Source organism: Pristis pectinata, chromosome 6 (assembly GCF_009764475.1).
Source record: "Pristis pectinata isolate sPriPec2 chromosome 6, sPriPec2.1.pri, whole genome shotgun sequence".
In the NCBI taxonomy this organism is placed as follows: Eukaryota; Metazoa; Chordata; class Chondrichthyes; order Rhinopristiformes; family Pristidae; genus Pristis; species Pristis pectinata.
In genome coordinates, this window is record NC_067410.1 from 72,645,490 (window position 1) to 72,663,447 (window position 17,958).

Below are 17,958 nucleotides of genomic sequence, written 5' to 3' on the forward strand. Positions count from 1 at the left end.
TTAAACTGATGTAGTCTAAAAATTATACAAGTAGTAATTTGGTGAAGTACACTTCCTTTTTTAAATAGCGCACAAGTTAGAGGGAACACAATGCAAACTGACAGTAATGTTATATCCAGCATCAAATATGCACTTTTCTTTCTGTGTAACACTTAAAAATACTGAATTCTGCCAGCCCGTGTTACCATATTGTGCACAAAAACACAAATACATAAGTAGTAGGGGCAAGCCGCAAGACTCCAATCCTGTTCTGCCATTCAGTCAGATCTGAGCGGATCTTATCATTGTATAAGAAATTAGATTTGATGACAATCCCATGATTTCCCTGAAGTCCAAAAATCAGTCTCAAACATATTGGTTCAGCACCCACAGCTCTCTGGGATAGAGTGCTCCAAAGATTTACAACACTCTTCACCTTCAACACGTGGTTCTCCCCCAATTCTCAGGGTACCAGGTGAAACATGCATAACACTCCATCCTCTACTATAGTTCTAAAGCCCCACACATACAAAGTGTGGATTAAATAACCACAGGAACTAAAAATTAACAAGCTAGATAAGGTGAAACTAGGAAGCTGAATTTAAAACGGTTTTTGCAACCTCATTCCAAACTGTTTTACTTCTAGAGCCCTCTGAAATCTGCTATCCAGTGTTGGCTTGTGGCGAAAAAAAGAAAGCTTTTCTAATCAAGAGGTAATGAGAGATTGAAATATTGGCCAGGACACAACTTCATGAAATTAGTGCCACAAGATCTCCTACAACTAATGAGAAGGCCAAACTTAGTCTATGATCTCAAAAAAAGGCAGCTCTAAAGAAAGAGTCTGGATTACTTTTAGGAATCTAAAGGATCAAAATCCACAGCCTCCTGCCACAGAATCCCACCATCAAGCCACAGTTGACAATTCCAAATTTTAAAAAAACTTAAGTAGATATAATCTTCCAGTGTATTACAACTGCAAGCACCATGCACATGATTATTAAAAACAGTTGTAAATGTTATAATTCATAACTCAAGCCACTTAAAATAAGTTCAAACACCATTTATCATATGGTTTAATTAGGAATCCAATCCTTGAGTTTTTTTTGGAACAGTGATCTTCATGGGAAATTGATAATAGACTTCTCCTCTTCCAACTTAATGCTCTTTAAGAATAACCTGTCAAATTCAGGAAAATCAGTATTAGAGTCAGAGCAATACAGCAAGGATACAGGCCCTTCGGCCCATCAAGTCCATGCTGACCACCACGCCCATTCAGCTAGTCCCAATTTCCTGCATTTGTCCCATATCCCTCTAAGCCCCGCCCCTCCACATACCTATCCAAGTGCTTCTTAAACGATGCTACTGTACTTGCCTCAACTACTACCTATACTCACCATCCTCTACATGAAAAAGTTGCCCTACAGGTCCTTTTAAAATCTTTCCCCCTCTCATCCTTAATCTACGCACCCTAGTTTTGGACTCCCCTACACTGGGGAAAAAGACTTATCATCCAGTTTATCTATGCTTCTCATAATTTTAAACTTTTCTATGAGGTCACCCTCATTCTCCAACGTTCCAAGGAAGGCAAATTGTATTGCTTACATTTTCAAGTTATGTGTTAAATTCAGTTTATTTACCAGACCTCTCCTCACCAATATTTTGGTACTCAGAAAGTGTATGGAAGTTTTAGCAACAGTTCATTTTCTCAAATACTGTTTTATTTCCAATATAATGGTCCACAATCAAATACTACAATTATGGCAGCTTTCTAGAATATGCCCAAACCACATGCCCAAAAATTGTAGAGTACTGGAATGACACAGCAGTGGGACACCCATTGCTACAAGCAAACCCCAACATAGTTCAAGGTAGCCCCATTTACTCCCTCCCACCACCCCAGGTTTGGGAGCTTGTCATTCACAAGATTAATTGGTCCTGTGCCGTGGCCCATGGTTGGGATGGGTGGTGAAGGTAGCATTATGGAGGTGCAGGAAAGTCCATCTTGTCCTGGAGCATCCAAAGGAGCATTGCATAGAAAATGCTGCCGTTTCATGCACACAGTTCATGTCACGTTTACAAGGGTGATTGATAAAAGGAAGAGCCTAGCGAATTTTTCTAATCGGTACAATGTGTTGCAATCTTGTCTGGGTATAAAAAAATCTTGATCAAAAGAGGGCTGAAAAGACAAGCAATGCTAAAGAGATACTTTTTTTTTTGACTTGTGGATGTACTTAGTCCATGTCTCATGTTATTTCTATTACCACTGTCTTCCAATTTTTGGCAAATCATCACCCATAATCGTGGAATAAATAGGCACTCTTTCCCAGAAGCAGATGTTCAATATGACAGTCTAACAAACATAGCTATATTATGTCATTGCCATTAAACTGAAGGATGAGACAAGTACATTTAGCCTCTGAAGATTTTCTGAACCACACTTCCTTCAAATAAACCCTTGAGCCAATGGAATGAATTTAGCTACATCTGTGAACCACCCAAATAAAAATGATATGTGGGACAAAATTACAAGAACTTGTTGCATACCTGGGTTTGTTCTTCCCCTGTTATGGAGAATTAAGAGGTGATCTAATTGAGGATTTCATCAAATAAGTTGATAAGACAGAAGTTATTTCCTCTAGCTGAAGAATCCTGAATGAAGGAAAAATTATTGCTAGGCAGTTATGCTAAGGTTAAGGGTGAAGTATGGAAGAAATTCCTTATGAAAGACTCAGGAAGATCTGGATCACTGTCCCTCAGAAATGCTGAAGGATAGGTCAGTTGAAATGTCAATGAATTCTTGATTTTTGTTATGCAGATTGCAAAACCAAAAAGAAGGTAAATTAAGTTAATTATGATCTCACTGAATGATAGAAAGGCTCAAGGGCCTGAATGGTTTCCTCCTGCTTGTCTAACAGGAGTTACATACAGATGGTATCAGGGTTACATTCTGCTATCTTGCTTTATTGTTTACTTCCCACTCTGAGATGGAAAATGGAATGGCAGTGAGTATGAGCTATGATTTCTGAACTCTATTGCTTTAAATTATGTTATTGCAAGAAGATAAACAAGTTGTATCTGAGTGAAACAATAATAAAGTAATGAAAGGAAATATTCCAATTGTTTAATCTCACTTATTATTGGAAAAAAAACATTTAAATACTATTCTTTGAAAGAATTAGTGAACCATTCTAGACTCATCACAAGCTTCCAGTGATGGAGGGCAATCATTGTGAGACAATTTCTCATCAAGCTATCAGGGTACCAAGTACATAGTCAATGTTTTTCTGATGTTAACTCCCACTTGTGTTTTGAAGACATGCAAGAATCATCCTCCTGTCATTATTTCTGCAAACAACCTCACAGCCAGTATCAATTTCTGCCTCATAAGGTTAACACTCCAAATCATTAATGCCTCAGTTTTTTTTTTGCAATAAATCCACCCTTGACCAAGTGCTGAGGACAATCCAGCCACCAGCATAAGAGTTGACATTTTTCAAATAACTTGACCACACACAATTGTGGAATTAACAAACACTAATTTGATGCTTGGCCTTGTGCCAGTAAATAGCCCAACTAGTATTCAGAAAATATTGTTCACGACTGAAAAGTAAAAGGTCCACCTAAAATCAAGTTGCTTATTAAAATTTGTACCCCATTTGTTTTGAAGTATTTATCCCAGGCCTTGGCAGGGGAGGCAATTGGAAAAAGTATCAACCAACAATTAAACGAAAGGTAACAGAGTGATATGCAGTGAAATGGAATCCAAGGTCTCATGGTGGAATGTTTCTGAAAGACAGAATAAATTCTGCTGTTCAAGATGGGTGCAAAGAGCAGGGCCCTGTTGGACATTTCACAGAGAGCTTCAAGTTCCTAGGAGTAAACATTACCAATAGCCTGTCCTGCTCAAATCACGTAGACGCTATGGCCAAGAATGTGCACCAGTGCTTCTACTTCCTCAGGAGGCTAAAGAAATTTGGCATGTCCCCTTTGACGCTCACCGACTTTTATCAATGCACCATAGAAAGCATCCTATCTGAATGCATCATGGCTTGGTATGGCAACTGCTCTGCCCAGGACCGCAAGAAACTGTAGAGAGTTGTGGACACAGCCCAGCACTTCATGGAAACCAGCCTCTTGTCCATGGACTCTGTCTATACCTCTTGCTGCCTTGGTGAAAGCAGCCAGCATAATCAAACACCCCACCCACCCTGGTCATTCCCTCTCCTCTCGTCTCCCATCAGGCAGAAGATACAGAGGAGCCTGAGGGCATATACTACCAGGTTCAAGGACAGCTTCTATCCCACTGTGATTAGACTATTGAATGGTTCCCTTATAAGATGAGATGGACTCTTGACCTCACGATCTACCTTGTTACATTGCACCTTATTGTCTACCTGCACTGCCTCTGTAGCTGTGACACTTTATACGGTTATTATTTTTTTACCTGTACTAACTCAATGTAACTGCACTGTGTAATGAATTGATCTGTACTATCAGTATGCAAGACAAGTTTTTCACTGCACCTCGGTACAAGTGACAATAATAAACCAATAGATTCTAGGACCTCTTACCCATATAATAGGATTGTAGCTTGCCTAATAAGAGATAACAGCCCTAGACTCAATAGTCTGCAAAGTTCAAAAGTAGCAAATGGTATTCAGTTTGGAAAAATGCATTTGAGGGTTTAAAAAAAAGTCTCAATGATTAGTAGGTCATAGGGATTTGTCAAGGAACAGAGAGATTCGTGTAATAATAGCAGTATTTAGCTTGTCCACAAACACATGTGTGAGTTAATGTGTTAGTATTGTTTAATATGGCATTCACATTGATTGTTAAAACCCTAGTTGCTGAGAGAATTGCAGTACCTTGCCTAAATCAAGGAATGGTCACTGTAACAACTAATGTTAGAGACAAACTGTGGAGTCACCAGAGGGGAACTGAACAAGAGATAAAGGCGACACATTTACTAACCAAATAGCCAGATAGACTCCAACACCAATTGGAAAGGAATAAAACAAAGATACATTAAGTACACCTGTGGAATGCCCAGTTTAACGGGTTGTGTGAAACCTCGGCTCAAGAGAGGAGAGAGTCATGCAATTGTGGGAAAGCCCCCTAGATAAGAAGTGAGAACAGAGTGGGTCACTGCAGAAATGGTCTTCCAAACCAAGGTGCAGTAGTACCTAGGTAAAGAACTGTGGGACTTGGACTGTAATATCCCTCTGGGAATCCCTGTACACATTCTCCAGCAAGCTCACAATAACAAGTTAAAAAGGTCAACAATATGGTGCATATTGTTGTATTGGTGCACACAGTAATTGAAGAGCAGCAGGCTTCAGTAGAGAAAAATGGGAAACTAAAGAATTGCAAGGAGTAGAGAATGATAGGGATAGTTGGAAGAATTAATGAATTTGAAAGAAGAGATGAAAGAGTGCAAGAGAGAAGGTGGCAATAGATCAGAGAGAGAAAGATAAAAGGGAATACAAGTGCCCAGCAGGTAGCTGAAGGGGCCGAGAGCGAGAGAACAGTATGCAAGAAGGAAAAGAGGAAATTAAAAAGTGAAAGCAGGAAAGTGAATCAAAATCCCAAGAGATAACAGCAACCCTGAAATACATTCAAAAGATGCATATACAACAGTGGTATGATAGTGCTGATCACAGTAAGTGCAGAAAAGAGATTGAGAAGTTGCAAAAGGAGATATAGCTCCAGAAGGGAACAATGCATGCGACAAGGGGTGCAGGACAGACGGGAAAGGAAAAGGCCACTGAGTCGGAACATTTAGAGGACCTGTTTAGAAGCAGTGAAGAAATTGCAGAAGCAGAGGAATGAGAAATGAGAGGTAACTCACAAGAAGTGAATCCTAAAATGGGAGTTATTAGGACAATTAGGATAGAGCAAGGGTCAGACGATGCAACGGGGTGGTGCATGCTACTCGCCTTAATCCTGCACATTTGCCAGAAATTAGTAAAGCAATGGGATGGTTCTACAGAAGTGACAGTGTCGCTGCATCAGGTAAATAATTTAACATTACATAGGCTAGATGGGGAGAAGAGGTTAGTTTTGGCATGCTCGGGGCCAAACATTAAGGAAAAGTTAAGCCCAGCTCTACTAGTGGAGGAAGTACACTTGATGAACTGAAGGCAAAACTCATGAGGACAGGGGCCAAAGAGCTTGAGATCGAGCAGCAGCCCTAACAAAGTGCTGGCAGGGACCATGATAGCATCCAAGAGACCCATCTGAATAAGTTGTATAATAGTGCAGTGTACGACTCAGAACAGTGGGATCAGCTGACTGGGAATAACCTTAGGAGGTAGTTAAGAAGAGCCATCTCTCACGCTATTCAGGAAATGGTCGAGATAGTGTACAATCCAGAGGATAATGGCCATGGGGAGGATGGGTGTTGAGGTCAATGACGAGAGCCTAGGAGAGAGAGATATTAAAGGAACAAGAGGCTAAAGAGTCAGCAATAGTGTGGAGAAATGAAGGAACAGCAAAAGAACAGGAACAGAAATGAGAGGGAACCCAAGGACTAAGTATGACTCTCTCAGTGGCAATGCTTTTCATCGTTACTGAAGGAAACATTCTGAGCCGGTTACTTGTAGCTGTGCATCCCTTCCAGGTTCTGGTCCACAATGAGTCACGCCTCCATGTTGGTCCTGCTGGATGTCACATGCCGCTCCATGTGGTAACTAAAGTGACTTTAAGATCTAATATGAACCTGAACGAGGGCTGCGTTGGTAGCGACACACCTCAACAAAAGAAAGATGTGTGACCCAGCCGTTCCAGTGGGTCACAGTACTGGATGGGTCGAGTCCTGGACAAATAACAACCCTGCAGAGGTACTTGCAACTGTACACAGTGTAAAGTGCATTTGTTGTAACCGATCTGGTACAGCCGCAGTGCTGGCATTTGTGTCTTTCTATTAACCCATGTGTTCCAGGTATCCGGTGCCGGGGTGGCCAATCAGTGTCCATGGTTCACAAGACATTCACCAGGCAGTGACCACTGGAGGTGTTGAGTGGGGACTCCACTGACAGAAGAGAGCTGTCCAGTCAAGAGACACGATCGACAACGTCGTCAGAAGCGATTGTGATTGCGTTATTGTTACGGGTTGAGCATACTGTAGTTATGCGCAGGCAGTGACCGTTGTTGTGAATTAAGGGCATCATACCACGCTCCGACCGCACTCCTAAATGACAACGTCCCAAACCTGAGTCAATAGTGAGTTGCTCATGTTCCCAACCAGCCCACACCATCAGGCCCCTGTTGCCCATAACATCTGGCTGACCTGGTGGTAGGGACCTATAATCCCGTGCGGATGCGACACGTTAAACCACAAAAAAATGCACTCTGTCACTTGTGATGAGAAAGTGTGATAATTTGTGGGAAACCAGTTTACTTTTCTAAGGAACTTAGGACAGCCAACAGCAACCACAGGGGCCAGGACTAGGATGTCTTGCAATGGGATCTGGTCAAGCTTTCAGGATGGCCCCAGTAAGTCATGAAGTATTAGGAACACCAGAGGGAGGGAATCAGAGTGATCAACTTCCTCAATTTTTAAACTGCTAATGGGAATTGGAAGCTGCTGGCATTTTTGTCTTGGTTGACATGGGCATGCATAAATGTATGTTTTTGCATGATCAATTTCTTCCAGCATTCTTTTGTATTAAATCTTTAAGGGTTTGAAGGATTTCCTTGAGGCATGCATAATTGTGCGTTGCTGTGTTTGGATTTTTGATTGACAACTGTAATTTGTCTGAAGTCTGTAAATGTTCTGGAAGTTTTAAAAAGTTGCATGAGGTGTAGCAATTTTTGAGTTTATTTGAGAGAGAATGTGAGAGTGTGTGAGGGCCCCACCCATCCATCTTTTATTTTCTGGTACTCTTTGGAATACATGCTAAAGATCTTCCACTGGAGAACTTAACTGTTTATTCTAAGTTTTTCAGTTACTTGCAAAGATTCTGAAGGAAGAAAAGTGCAAGCGTGGATTTTCGTTTTGCCTTACCTTTGTTCTCTTTTATTTTTTTTCCTTTGAAATTGATATGAGAGAAAGAGTAAGAGAAAGACCCAGATTCCACACTGGCCACGTGAAATCCAGGTTTAAGGCATTAGAAATGAGAGTGTCTCTATTCTGGATATGAGATTCCCACATTTTAGAGGGAAATTGGTGATTAGTGTATAACTTAAATTGGGAATTTGAAATTAGTATTTTGGGAGATAGATTGGAACAACTGGGGAGTAATCTTAAATGTTGCTTTTCCTAACAGGAATGTTTTTCCAGAAGGTTAAAAATTATTGTTCAAGACTTTTGATGTACTGATCGAGTTATTTTGGGAAAGCTTTTTTTTGTGTATTCAGTGTTTGTCTCATAAAACGCAAATGAGCAGCCAGGATTTCTGTCTCCTACAATGCAAATGTGTAACATGTTGAAGTTCAGCACGTGATGGTAAATGCAAATGAGGGTTTGTGGATTACTTTGCAAGTTGATTACGTCAGATCTGGTCTTGCAAAGAGGAGGGTTAGGATAACTGTTCTTTTTATGAAAAAAATATGTAAAATGGAAACTGCAAGAGTGCCAAGTGGGGACGACAAATGCTCAAGAGTAAATATGACAGGAGCTGTCATATGACCCATCAGCCTTTAGCAAAAGTGAAGACAATATTCTCCATTTAAGATGAGAAGGGGTAGGATATCTCTATAGCTGATTATCAGGAAGATGGAAATTTCACCAAACCTCCAGTAGAATGCAATGTGTAATGTCACCATGGTTCACACAATGAACTGTCCATTAGCTTACTCAATATCATGAAAAGTGGGAAAATTATCTTTTACAACTAAATTAACAGATTCTTGGGGGGGGGGGCAGGGGGCAAATGGAAACAAGTTGAAGATTTTCTGAAAAGATCACCTGAGGTAACTTAAGAAATGAATGAAAATGGCCAAGGATCTGTGAAGAGAGGAGGAGGTTAAAATGGTTTATGATCAGGGAGAATTATACAGAATGGGCCCAAGGTGCAGACAGACCTTACAGTCCACTGCTGATGGGACATGTTCAAGGGTTGGTCCCCCAAGGCTAATACACAGTGAATTATTAACTAACACTTAACCATTAACTAACACAGTTAATTATGAAGTTAATGATTCATCCTGTATTTGTATTATTTTAATGTTAGAACATTACAGCACAGCACAGGCCCTTCAGCGCACACAATGTTGTGCTGACATCTTATCCTTGCCTCTAAGATCTATCTAACCCTTCCCTTCCACATAGCCCTCCATTTTCTATCATTCATGTGGCTAAGAGTCTCTTAAATGTTCCTAATTCACCTGCCGCCACAACCTCTGCCAGCAGTGCGTTCCATGCACCCACCACTCTGTGTAAAAGAACTTACCTCTGACATGCCCCTTATATCTTCCTCCAATTACCTTAAAATTATGCCCCCTCGTGGTATTGATTTTTGCCTTGGGATTAAGTCTCTGACTGTCCACTTGATCTATGCCCCATATAATGTTGTACACCTCTATCAAGTTGCCTCTCATGCTCCTTCTCTCCAAAGAGAAAAGCCCTAGCTCATTCAACATATCCTCATAAGACATGCTCTCCAATCCAGGCAGCACCCTGGTAAATCTCTTCTGCACATCCTTCCTGTAACGAGGCAACCAGAACTGAACACAATACTCCAAGTGCGGTCTAACGAGAGTTCAATAGAGCTGCAACATTACCCCATGGCTCTCGAACTCAATACCCCGACTAATGAAGGCCAACACACCATACGCCCTTCTTAACAACCCTTATCGACCTGCATGGCAGCCTTAAGGGATCTCATGGACATGGACCCCAAGATCCCTCTGTTCCTCCACACTGCTAAGAATCCTGCCATTAACCTTGTATTCTGTCTTCAAATGTGATCTTCCAAAGTCTATCACTTCACACTTTTCCAAGTTGAACTCCATCCGCCACTTCTCAGCCTAGCTCTGCATCCTATCAATGTCCTGTTGTAATCTACATCAACTTTCTACACTATCCACAGCACCACCAACCTTTGTATCATCTGCAAACTTACTAACCCAGCCTTCTACATCCTCATCCAAGTCATTATTATATTAAAAAAATCGCAAAGTACAGGAGGTCCCAGAACAGATCCCTGCAGAACACCACTGGTCACCGACCTCCACGCAGAATACACTCCATCTACCACACCCACCATCTTCTATAGGCGAGCCAATTCTGAATCCACACAGCCAGGTTTTCCTGGATCCCACACCTCCTGACTTTTTGAATGAGCCTTCCATGAGGAACCTTATCAAATGCCTTACTAAAATCCACGTACACCACATCCACTGCTCTACCTTCAATGTGCTTTGTCACATCCTCAAAGAGTTCAATCAGGCTCGTGAGGCATGACCTGCCCCTCACAAAGCCATGCTGACTGTCCCTAATCAGTCTATGCTTCTCCAAATGCCCATAAATCCTTTCTCTAAGAATCTTCTTATCCAGTAATTTTGCCCACCCACTGAAGTAAGTCTCACTGGTCTGTAATTCCCAGGGTTATCCCTACTCCATTTCTTGAACAAAGGAATGACATTTACCACCCTCCAATCATCTGGCACTACTCCTTGTGGCTAGTGAGGACGCCAAAGATCATCACAATGGCGCAGCAATCCTCTTCCCTCACTTTTCCTAATAACCTTGGATATATCCCGTCCGGTTCTGAGTGACTTATCTATCCTAATGTTTTTCCGATAGTTCCAGCACATCCTCTTTCCTCACATTGACATGCACCTAGCGCATCAGGCTGTTGGATGCCATCCTCACAAGCGTCAAGGTCTCTCTCTCCAGTGAATACGAAGAAAAGTATTCATCCAAGGACATCCCCTACCTCTTCTGACTCCAGGCTCATGTTTCCTCTTTTATCCCCGATCAGTCCTACCCTCACTCTAGTCATCCTCCTCGTTTTTCACATAGGTGTAGGATGCCTTGGGGTTTTCCTTAATCCTACTCACCAAGGCCCTTCTCATGCCCCCTTCAAGACTCTCCTAAGTCCATTCCTTAAGCTCCCCTCCTGGCTACCTTGCAAACTCTCCAGAGCTCTGTCTGATCCATGCTTTCTAAACCTTAGAACATCTTACCAAGAGGAAGAAAGAAGCTTATCTATGTCTTTTGTCAACTACGGTTCCTTCACTCTACCATCCTTACCCTACCTCAATGGGACAAACCTATCCAGAACCCCATGCAAGTATTCCCTAAACAACCTCCACATTTCCACTGTGCACTTCTCCAAGAACATCTGTTTCCAATTTATGTTCCCAAGTTCCTGCCTAATAGCATCATAATTCCCCCTCCCCCAGTTAAATACTTTCCCGTGTTGTCTGCTCCTATCCCTCTCCAGGACTATGGTAAAGGTCAAGGAGTTATGGTCACTATCTCTAAAATGCTCTCCCACCAAGAGATCTGAAACCTGATCAGGCTCATTGCCTAGAACCAGGTCCAGTATGGCCTCTCCTCTAGTTGGTCTGTCCACATACTGTGCCAGGAATCCTTCCTGTACACACCTAACAAACTCTGCCTCATCTATCCGCTTTACATTAAGGATGTTTCAATCAATATTAGGGAAGTTGAAAATCACCCGTGACAACAACCCTGTTATTTTTGCATCTCTCCAAACTCTGTTAATTATTGTGTTATATGTATTGAAGATTACATTATATAAAGGGACCCTTGTGAAAGTAATATCTGCAATATTAAATATTTCAGGATCAATGGCAGAAAACATAATAATGTAGGAGTATTCAACATGTCCGCATACATGTACACAATTTAGTGTGTTAGCACTGTTTAATATGGTAGTCACATTGACTGTTAAAACCCTAGTTGAGGGAAGTGCAGTATATTGTCCAAGGAATGGTCACTCATGACCGAGAGACAAACTGTAGAGTCAATGGAGCCGCACTGAACAACGGTACTAAGAGAAGATAAAGAAGACACATTTACTGACCAACTAGCCAGATAGACTCCAACATTGATTAAAGGAATAAACAAAAATACAACAAGTACATTTATGGAATATGAAGTGTAAGAGGTGTGAAACTGGGCTCTCTGGAGAGATCAAGCGAGAGCGAGCTTGGGCCCTCCTGCTTGTTTGACTGTATAGGAAGTGGCCAAAAATCACTCAAGGTCAGAGGATCAGAGGTTCAAACTGACATTAACTTGGGCACTCCATTGGAAACCTGCGAGGACTGGCCATATGAGCTCAGGCAACATTTGTAACCTCAAAGTAACTGGGGGTTGTAACAATAAAGTCAATTAGTTTGACATGACTTTGAGCTCGATTATTTCCAAAGAAACACTTCATTTCAGAAATTTGTTACATCTGGGAATGCATGTCCATATATTCCTGAAGGTAATAGGACAGATGGCAAAGATATACAGGATATTTTATTGGTTAATGCAAAAGGAGGTCCTGCTGGAACCATAGTTAAACAATAGCTAGAATAACATACACAGTTCCTGCCACCATTCTACAGCACAGATGCAATACCAGTAGAGATTTACAAGAATGTTTCCAAGAAAAGAGGCATAGTTTACAAGGGAAGGTGAACTAGGATTGTTTTCTTTGGAACAAAAGAGATAAGGTGTGATTTACTCAATGTCCAATGTGAGATGGACTCTTTTTCCTTAATGGCCAGGCAATGGGGGCACATTGGGAGAAGTATTAGAAAGCGGGAATAAAGAGAAGCTGGAACTGGGGAAGGGGAGGGGGAACAGGAGAATTAAAAACAAGTAATGGGAGTGTGTAACTCACTGTCCAAATGTGGTGTTGGGAGCTGGAATCCTCATTTGAAAGACACCCAGATGAATAATTAATGAGTTGTGATGTGCAAAGCAGTGGAAATTGAATAGCCCAAAAAGTTCTAACTGATGGACAGCACAGACATGGGCTAAATGGTCTTCTTGTACATCATAAAATTTCTTTGATTCTCTATAATAGGTACCGTATGCAATCTGCATTTTGTAAACGTTTCTACTCATAAAATCCATACAAGCGATCAAACTGATACCTTCTTTCCATGAGATTTAGATCTGCAGAAGCCAGTCAGTTCACTGAATTAGTTGACCCCTTAAAAGGCTCCAATAGCTTTCATGGACAAAGCAGTCAGGTAGCCATGCCAAAGCTTATGAATAGTGGGGACTGGTGCATGTACAACAAACATATCAAGTACCTTTACACTCATCCCATATTATAAATGGAATTCCAAATCCAATAAAACTTAATCTGTTATCCAGTTGTTCAGAAATCAATGGGTTGGCATCTAGCATACCAAGTGGTACAAGCTACACTTCCTGTCCACCCACCTGATTGGAAAATTTACTTTAGATTCCTTTTTAGCCGTTTCCAACGTACTTCAAAACTGTGTTGGATATTGATAAAAAATAACATCCAATAGTCTGAAAAATCTCCTAGTTCAGCACCAACCTAGCGTGATGGATTATCGGAGTTTCACTGAACTCCCACTTTAGATTCTAGAAACGAAATAATGGTTGGAAGAAAAATGGCAAAAATACCAGAAGTCCAAAATCAACTACAAAATATGAAGATTATGGGATTACAATCTGAAGCAGCCTTAGAGTTCACTAGTGAAGCCTAGGAAAATCCCACCTTGACACAACATGCAGCATACAAGACATGTACTTTACTGCAATAAAGCTCAGATCACCAATGGAACCCACCAAGTTAGGAACATATTTCAATGAATGGGACCCAAATGGAGACCAAGATCTGAAAGGTTGGCTATGTTTCTTCTCACCCTGCACCATAAATTTTGTGCGGCATAGTCTCATTTGTATTTCTCCAGTGAGCGTTTTCCGAAAGTGAAAATGTACAGTGACAGTGGGTTATTCATTCGCAGGGAAACCCAAACGTACTGATCAACCCCGGTGTAAAATTGCACTCCAAAAAATTAGGGAGTATGCCCCTTGTCAAGCACAAGGTCAGATATCATCTGTAGAATCATAACTGCTCCCCAAGACCTTTCCACGTAGAATGAAACAGATGCAAGGCATTAATTCACTGAACAAAGAGAAGGGAGTTCGTAAACATTTTTTAAGCAAAGGAGAGAATACTAATAATAAATTCTAAGAAAAACACTCTTTCAGACAATAGAAGCCACAAGTTACCTGAACTATTGAATGGAACAATACTCACTCTGTAAGGATAGCTCCAGTTACTTTCTCCATTAGCATTAACTGCACGGACTCTGAAGATAACCTCAGCATTGTCTTTCAACATAGTCTCAAAAGAAGAGGCATTTATTCCAGAAAACACCACACCTACTTGCTGTGGGGTAGCTGTTCCATTATTGTAACCAACCTCTTGCAAGTGTACATCAAAAGAATCCACTATGTCTTGTTCTGGAACCATCCAAAAAATCTGGAAGGATTAAGATGCACTGTTTTCATATTCTTAAATATGTACCTTGTGCTTATCATTATACTCATTTCAGTGTGAAATTACATAATATAAATTAAATGATGCCTACAGACTTTAAATTAAATCCTCAATAAACCATCCATCTGCATTTTAAAAAGGTGATAAGCATGGCTATTAAATGCTTGTGATATTCAAAAGCTTGAATGCAGAATGCACATTTATTGCCCACTTTCTGAATTTTGCATTGTTCTGAGCTTTATTAAATACATCCATCTGAGAAATGTTGAAGTAGTTCTCAATAAACAATGGAAATAACCATTAAACTGTGAAATGGCAACATTGCAGGTGATAGGCAAAGTATCAAGGTGGAAGAGAAATGGAATGTTCTTAAAACCAGGGACAACATGTCCTAGCTCACCTACACCCCATGCTAAACTCATACAGAACATTAAACAAACCACACATGGTGTACTGTGAAAAGCTATAGCCCCCATATTATATAAAAGGCACAAAAATTGCTAGAAAGATACAAGACTGAGGGGTTATACCCACTAGGAAAGATTTGAGAACACCAGGGGTCTTTTCTTCGGAAAAAGGTTCATCCTTTAATCTATGGAGATTATGGGTTTATTTTGTAAAGACAGACAAATGTTTCCACTTTTAATGAGACCAAAACTAGGGATCAGATGTGCAAGATAGTCACTAGTAAATCCAGAGGGAATTCAGAGAGTAAAAGGAGGTGACTACCATAGGCACACTGAATAAAATTTTAGATTACCATATGGAGTAAACATCGACAGGGTTGGATGAATGACATGGAATGTTAAAGAGTGGTCTGAGAGAATTTATAGCACTGAAACAGCATAAATACATGTATGACTGTAAATAATGCAGAGTCCTGAAATATTTGGACTAGTGAAACATTACATTTTACACTAATGTTTAAGAAAATACATACCAAAGACTGGAAATCTAAAGAGGACATTTGTTTTTCCCATTAAGATCCCAATGTTCTCCACTGTGAGCTATTTTTCCCTTTCAACTTTTGCACATTTTATCCCAACTGCAGAGATTATTATATATACACCTGTAATCCAGAATGTAATTTTATACTCTCGATGTTAAAAAGCTATCCATAAGCCATTTTAAACAATTAACAACCACGGATTGTTTGTATTGTGTTTATGTCTGACGAGTCAACCATTTGCCTCGTTAACCATTCCGCCATTTATTGTATCATGAAAAATCATGGCATAAGCACCGGGAGGAAATTATCCTAGTTTGGGCAAAAACCCTTCTTTCAAACAAATTAACTTCACAATCTCTTTGTTCTTTTAGGAATACTTCAGTACACAATGTAGTCTTTACAATGAAACATAAAAGTGCAATTTGTGTGTGTAAATTATTTCCTTCTTATAATTGGACTTCATGCTTTCCTGGTTCACATGAAAGAGCACATCCACTTTGGTTAGCCAAAGCAGCCCAAATAAAAAAAATACCGTTTTAAGCAAAGAACTTTAGACGTCCTCGGCAAAAAAAAACCAACCCAATTATTTGGCAGCTGGGGAAAGAAATAGTAAATGCAGACTCAACATATTGCTACATTTCAAGTTAAAATGGAGGCCATTCTACAGTCCCTAATGTCAATTCCAGCATATAAAACTGCATTAGAAATTGCACAAAAATGAAATTTATATCATAGATGATTAGGTTAAAACCTATCTTTCAAGAAAATTCCTGCAGTGCCCAACACTGGAGATAACTAGTGTAACTACCCTCCTATCCTTCAAATTGATATGTATCATATATTTTAAAGGGTAGTCCAACCCAAATTGCCTTGACTTAATCAGCTTCACAACACAGATACCCAAGGCTGGTCACTTGTCACCAAAAACTAAGTTTTATATATTGAGCATCTTATCACAGATACAAGATGTTTTTCATTGAGGTCCATTCAAAGAAAATTTCAATTCACTTTTGAAGTCATACATCACAAGCCATAAGAAGTTTTATTATTTTCAGCATTTCATCTCCCTTGCACATGACTGATTGGATACAGGTTTTACTATCCTTGAACCAAAAGCTTCATTTGATATTCACATAAATCTAAGCATATCATAGCTTTCAAACTTTACATCATTATCTTAAATAAAAATCAAGCTGCATGACATAGAACAGGTGCTTTTGACAAAGTAAGTGGAAAAAACACACATTATAGTTCTCCACAACTGACTACACAGCTTAGGCACCTTTTTCTACAATTGAGCAGAATTCTACAAATAAATAATATCTAGAACAAACCGACCAGAAAATAGATATGATGTCATACATTCCAAGAAGACAATTACTGTTTACTTGTTCAGTATACCCCATTTGGTTAAATGCACCAAGAGACTTTTTTTAATTATTAAAACTCTGCCAAACTAACTCATTTTGGTTTCACAGTTTCAGAAATACAACACATTTCCCCAGTCCAGCAAAACAAATACATACTTACTTGGTCATCTGACTTGATCTTTTCCTCATCATCATCTCATCTACAATTAATGCTGAAGAATAGTTACTGTACAACTAAATCAATTTGAATCACCACCACCCTTCAATTGGGAAAGTGTGGTTATCTCATTATAGACACAGAAGCTGTGAGTGTCTAGTTGGATCATTAGCACATGGTATGGTATGATTGATTATTTTCAGCTGATTAATTGATGTTTATTAGCAGCCAATAAGACTTATGCAGCAATTAAAATCTTTTGAAGCATTTAAGCAGTCCCCTTGGTCACTGATGATAATGTGATCATTTCAACTAATCACATAACAATATGGTTGTTCTATGTATGATTAGAAGTGCTTGGGATCAAAGCCTCTAAAGGCATATTAAGTGGGATCAGGGAATCATTGAATGTTTGAATAGTCATGATTTACTGATTAACCACGTGGCTGTTTTACCACTAGCTATTGCTCAATGGATTCAAGAACTACCATTGGTCTGAAGGGAAAATATAACTGATACAAAAATTACAGAGTAGATTTTCAATGTGACGTTTGAGTGTAAACCTGATGTTGCAGATTACCACCTGTTTGAACAATAGCCAGATTACCATTTTGGAACTCAAGTAGTTTTAAAATAAATGTTTGATCTGCAATAGGCCTTTTATAGCTGGGCACCAATGCCACTGTTTCATGGCACTGCATTCCTACCAACCATAAAAAAGAGTGCCTTAAGAATCATTTCAACTGGAAACTCACTTTGAAAATGTAAACAGAATACTAAATGTGAGATTCCAAGCACCCCTTTAATCAAAAATAAATATTTATAGCATAGATTGCTGAGCAATGATATAGCAGAAATGCAGTAAGGCAACATATAAAAAGTTACAGAAGCAATTCCTCAGCTCAGCTAATTTTATGGTAACTGCTGTAAAAGTAACATTTGAATGTGCTACTTTTAAACAAGGTATCGCTGTTGCAGATGTTCTGAAGATCTCATTTGAATTCCAAAAGTAGACAGCACAAATGAGGCTGTGAATTCCATTTCAGAAACAGGAAG

General features: G+C 39.8%; 1 long non-coding RNA gene across 1 annotated transcript; it reads right to left on the bottom strand.

The window, feature by feature from the left end:
* Nucleotides 1-1,090: 1,090 nt before the first annotated feature.
* On the bottom strand, nucleotides 1,091-16,989 carry LOC127572137 (uncharacterized). The gene is made up of 3 exons (XR_007956577.1): nucleotides 16,906-16,989; nucleotides 14,184-14,408; nucleotides 1,091-1,155 (listed from the first exon to the last, which is right to left on the bottom strand). It is a non-coding gene; the product is annotated as an uncharacterized LOC127572137 (long non-coding RNA).
* Between the last annotated feature and the right edge of the window lie 969 nt (nucleotides 16,990-17,958).